This window comes from Antrostomus carolinensis, unplaced genomic scaffold, assembly GCF_000700745.2.
Source record: "Antrostomus carolinensis isolate BGI_N321 unplaced genomic scaffold, ASM70074v2 scaffold11188, whole genome shotgun sequence".
NCBI classification, from domain to species: domain Eukaryota; kingdom Metazoa; phylum Chordata; class Aves; order Caprimulgiformes; family Caprimulgidae; genus Antrostomus; species Antrostomus carolinensis.
Genome location: NW_010330912.1, coordinates 46,515 through 52,200, shown reverse-complemented (window position 1 = coordinate 52,200; position 5,686 = coordinate 46,515). Strand labels below are relative to the sequence as shown.

Genomic DNA, 5,686 nt, shown 5'->3' with positions numbered 1-5,686 from the left:
GGGAGGCGCTGCTGGTGGCTGCTGTTGCTGCAGAGGACAAGGTCCCCCCAAACCTCAGCATCCCTGGCAGCAGCCAGCGCAGGAGCAGCATCTCAGCGGCAAATGAACAACAAAAGCAGCAGCAGCTGCTGCCCAGCGGTGTGTTGGGGGGGCCTCCCCCTTTCCCTAAGCCCCCAGAAGACCTGCCTGTTAGGAGGAACTTTCAGATCCCCAGGAAGAGCAGAGAAAAGAAAGGTTGTTCCTTCCCTTTCCCTTCCTTCTCTCCCTCACTCCCCTATTCATCTGATTCATTAGGCAGGCTCTTTATGCACCTCACACAACTGCATGCAAAATCCTGCGGGTGTGGAGGAGGCTGTGGCATGGCTCAGACTAGCGAGGCTGCTGGGGATAAGATTTTCAGTATCAGAGGTTTTTACATTCTTTCTGCTCCCTACCCTTCCCTCTTTTCTTTTTCGTTTTTATTTTGTCACGAGGAGGAGAAAAAACAAAACCGAAACTCGGCTTCAATTTCAGACCTTTGCTTTAAAAGGATGGAAAAACTGGATGTGATCAGGGTGGGCTTGAGTGTTGATCCTGGCTCTGCTTCTGGAGGTGCACTCGCGTGCAGAGAAGATGGTTCTCTTGGACAAGGAGAGATGATTCACTTTTCTCTTCCCCTTGACCTCCCCTCTGCAGGAGGGGGTGTAATTCTGTTTAGCTCAGACTAGCAAACTGAGCAGAGTTGTCCTTCGTTGGTGATACACAGAAGACTGTTCTTATATAGTCAGAGTTCCTTTTCAGGGAGGAAGCAAGCATCCCACGTTCATGTGCCTCGCCTTGAAAGCATTCCTCTTCCAAGCATCCATGGTTTGTTTTTTGGGTTTTTTTGAATAACTCTTCCTCTAAAAGCCTGTGGTATTTCTTGCTTTTTGTGAGGATCCATTGGCTTCTGCTTATCCTTGATTTTGTTAAGTGGCGCTGAAGATGTCTTATTTGCTCCCTGAAACTTATCTCATCTCTTGACCTTTTGCAACATGGGGTCAGTAACTTAGTATGTATCACAAAAATACCTGTTTGCATAGGCTTCTAGTTCTTCAGAGAAGAGTCTTAACATCTACCTTCTTGAAATGCTTTCTTCTGTAAGGAAGAGATGAAGGTAGGTTTATTTCATTATCCAGTCTTTCCCTTTCTTTCATTCCATTTTTGGCAGTAATGTCACTTTTTTCCTTTTCTTCCTTTTCCTTGCCATTGCCACCCCCCAAGGAAGGTACAAGTCTGCCAGATGTTCATTGTAAAAAGAACTGGGTTGATTTGAAGAGAAAAAAAAGTTTCTTATTCATCTGACAGAAAAATGTCTGGATGAAACATGGTGCCTCGTGCACTTTCGTATGTCACACCTAAGTGTGGTTATATTTTTAATACCTTTAAATACATCTCAGAAATGTTTAGCACTTAACCACAGATGTTTGAAGTCCCTTTCTAACATTTGGTTCCATTGTGAATGAAAACCTGCAAAATACCTTTTTGGGTCATCTAATTCATCTTCGCTTGTGCAGAACCATCTCCTGGAGTGTGTAAGAAGTTTCAGAATATGTAGTTCAAACATCAGGCTTCTGAGGGACACTCCCCCTTGTAACCCCAGGGTAGAAGGGGGAGTGTCCTGGTTTTGCTATATTCTTACCCTTCTAGAATTCGCTTGTTAGGATCATTTGACCCATTCTTAAGGGCTTACTTTTCAGTGTACTTGTCTATTTTTCTTTCCCTTTAAACTCACAGAACACTTCTTGGACATTTTAATCATACTGGCAACTCCCACTTTCCAAGATTCCCAAAACAGACTGTTCTCCATTCTTTCTGTGCTGCTTGCCTTCGTATAGTTGCTTGTGGTTGCTGATTGTTGGTCTTAGGCCATGTGTTACCATAATGCAAAGCGCTTGTCGTAGGCAAGACTAGCAGAAGTGAACTAGCATAAAAACTGCCAACATGATCTTTGTGGACAACCAAATTGCCATGGAAATTGGTGTTGGCATTTGAGAAATGATAGCTTTACATCAGTTCTGTAACTAAATTAGAAGATGAGCTGTGCATTAATTGTCTGACATTGTAGTGGCAGATACTTAATACATGCTTAGTGCCTGTGTTCAAGTACACCTTGTTAAATTACAAAATAACCAGAGTATCATCTGTCCCTCTCAGAAGAGCGATCTTGGCTAGGTTCTAAATTCCACCATGAAACAATACACATGGAAGCTTCCTCCATCCTTCCTTGTATAGGAATTGTCCTTGTTTTGCTTTTTAAACCTCCATTTTATTCCTGGATGTGCCATCCTGAGAGATACACGCTGTCTTGATTATGAAGGCTCATCTGTTATGTACAGGCTATAAAATCTGTACAGGATGACTTTGTTACGTGGGTGGAGCATTTGGGTTTGGGGTTTTTTTCTTTGGGGTTTTGGGAGGTTTTTTTTGGTAGTTTTTTTTAAGTACCAGATGAGTTTTGGGAACAATTTTTGATTGTGAAACAATTAAAAATTGAATCTGCAAAACAAAAGTGTAAGGGGAAAATCCTAGAAAACTTAAGATTTAGCTGTTTATTTTACCCTTTTTGGAATTTATCTCCGTCTCTATTTGGAGACTAATAAGGAACTGAAAGTCAACAGGAAGGACCTTGTCAATGTGGAGAAATGTATCTGGAGGAAACTTCTTAAAACTAACTGTGGTTAGTTGTCACACAGAATCTTTCTTCTGGCTTCCTTTTTTTTTCCTAACAGAAGAATTCAGAAAACCAACCCAGTTGCGAGATTTTATTTTTTTTTTTAATGTGTGCATGCATTTGTTTTCCTGCTTAAAACTGCTTTGAAAGTTTCTCTTTTCATGGTACATGCAGTTTAGCAATGGTGTTACGCTCTCTTGAGTAGCTTATCTCTTTTTTAAATCTTAATACTATTGCCAGTTGTCATGGCTTCTTCTAATTTGCTTGTCAGATCTTCTCAGGTGTCCAAAGTCTACCTGAAACTTCAAAGATCCTTGTTTAATAGGATGAGGAAAAGAAATTTTCAAGATAAAACACTGGAACAGCATTTTTTTTTACTTATTGAACTCTTGAGTTATCCTGGTACCAAAAGGCAATTACAACAAACGTGCTCAAGTAGCAACCAATGACTTAAGGGCTTGCTTGTTGGTAAAGATTGGGCATTTATTTCTGTAGCCTACCAAGTTAACGTAACTGAGTGGGGGAAAAGGTCTTGGTTTTGTCCATGAAAGTCTTGACAGTGCTTGCTTGGAGGTCTAGGTTGTCACTTTTCTACTTTTCTCTTTGGTAGAGATGCATATCTGCTATTTGCTACTTGCTCTTTCTGCATGGGGATTTAATTAAGCAGTCCTTGAACTTAATAACTACTTAGACCTTTTGAGAGCAAAAGATGTTTGGGGCTGAAAAAAAATCACAACGTTATGGTTCATTAGCACCATGGATATTTGGTCTTAGTCTTAAAAAATGAAGACTTAAAAGAAAATGATGCTTCTCAATGGAGTTTTTGCAGCAGGAGCGCTTGTTTGTGAAGAGTACTAGCATTCTGCCAGCTTACCGGATAATAAAATAAGTAATTCTCTTCACTTGAAAGTTAGTTCAGGTTTTCTTGAAGAGGATGTCTCTTGTCTTCCTCTTCTTCACAGTCTGACTTAAAAAAAAAAAAAACAAACAAAAACCAAAACAGAACAACACAAACCCACTAACTTCAAACTCTGTTTTCTCAAGTTGAAGCATCGGACAGATGTGAAAGAAAAACTGAAAGCCATGAGGGAATTATATGCATCCGAACATCCACTCTAATGTCTGTCCCTAGATTAGGTACTACATTAGCTAATCTTAGTTTCCATCTAAAAATACGTTCCGATTCACTGGGTAGAAACTAAACAAAGCCAGTATTTATTTCCTTATTTTTACTTCTGCAGAACAAGCCAGCAAAAAAGCACAGTAATTGACTTGTGTGTGTTGCAAGGGTACTGCAAGTTAGTCCTTACCTAAATGACTTGAATTTATGCAGGTCCAGTAAAGGTGCAGCATACCCACAGCAGATCTGTATAGTTAGCCTGAAAAATACATGTGCACATACTACTGGTCTTTGAAGTGATGTAGGACTGGAGATAAATTGAGTAGTCTCATCTTTTGCCGGTGAACGTAGGATTTGGTGATTGCTGTAGAAGGTCTAGTTCAGTACTTCTCAGGTTTTAGTCTTGCATCTGATCTCCTTTGTTAAGTGAGGGACAAGCCCTTCTATAGTGACCTTAACCTTTTAGAAAATAGGTGCCCTTTGGCACTAATGCTCAGATGACAAATTGAAAAGTATTGCCTGGCTAATTACCTCAGTAGGTAACGTTTCAGAGTTCTAGTAAGAACCTGAAGCCTGCAGCGCCTTGAGTTCTTGCAGAACTGCAAAAGTGGATTTGAGCTTGTCATGAAGCATATCATTAGTGTGTTTGAAGAGTCATATTTGAACAAGAAAAAAAAGCTTATGCTATGCACTGTTAAATTTTTCAGCTGTGGTATATGGTAACTTACCTGAAATTCAAAGCTAAGTGACCTATTTGACTTGATGATTACAGAGCTGTCCTGCTGTCCACTTACCAGATTTTTCTTGTTCCATCCATCATTTGGCCACTCAGCAGTAGAATGCAATAGATACAGAATTATTGCACTGCCTCTCAAATAGAAATGCTTAGTGAGTGCTGTCTAGTTCTCAGACCAGGTGTGGATTGTAGGCACTACTCTATATGAAAAGGTGTCAGGCAGACAGGATGAAATTTGGTGTGTGTAAGTACTCTTCATAAGTTGTGTGTTAGTTCTGTAAGGATTATACGTTCAACAGATTTCATTCATGTTCCTTTTTTCTCAGTCACCAGCTGATTGTGAAGCCAATCACTCTTAATTTATGCATGAAGTAAACCAAGGCAGTGTTACATGTGTAGTTGTTGTTCACTTTGTATTGAGTGGACAGTGCACATCAAAGGAATAGAATTTCCTTTACTCTGAAGTTTTTTGATTATTAAGCATTTTCCTACTGAAGGGTGTATGTAAAGTCTTGTTCTTGGCCCGATGGGATCAATTAGGTGGAATCAGTATTGTATTAATGTTTTATGTTCTCAAATTGAAAAACTGGAATATCAAAAGTGACTTTTGTGCCCAAGTACTTAAAAACATTTCAGTTTTGATCTATTTTTACAACCAAGGTAGTAACAGTCCTTCCTGGCTTCAGTAGCATCTCTGGTGAACTTGGATGATGTTTGTTTGGGGTATAGATTTGAAGGACCTCATCTGTTTAAAAAAAGGACAAGAAAGTATATATATTACTGAATAACAACAATAGTAGCAAAACATACTTTCACTTCTCTGCTGAGAAATTGAAGAAAAAATTGCAACAATCTTTAAAACAATCTCTAATTTTCTGTTTTCCATAGTTTAAGGTATTAGGTAGAACTCATCCTTAAATCTGTTGAGAGCTAAGTGTATGGTCGCTTATGTCGGTTCTCCCTGTCTGAAGAACAGGGGGACTCGCTGTTTTTTGACAGCTCTGTCTCAGCTCACTCGTCAGAACTTTCCACAAAGCAGGAAATGTTTAAACATAAATGGGGCTGTAGTTGATAATACTTGAATGAGTAGCAGGATCTCGATTGATGTAATCATATTCCTCTTCCTAGATTTGCATCT

The 5,686-nt window shown here is 39.5% G+C and overlaps 1 protein-coding gene across 2 annotated transcripts in view; it reads left to right on the top strand.

Annotated features, from left to right (window-relative positions):
• Positions 1-170: 170 nt before the first annotated feature.
• TASOR (transcription activation suppressor) overlaps positions 171-5,686 on the top strand; it is a 29,848-nt gene continuing 24,332 nt past the window's right edge. For both annotated transcript variants that reach the window (XM_029086244.1, XM_029086243.1), the window contains exon 1: positions 171-234. The gene's annotated coding sequence lies outside the window, so the exon portion shown is untranslated. The remainder of the gene's footprint in view (positions 235-5,686) is intronic.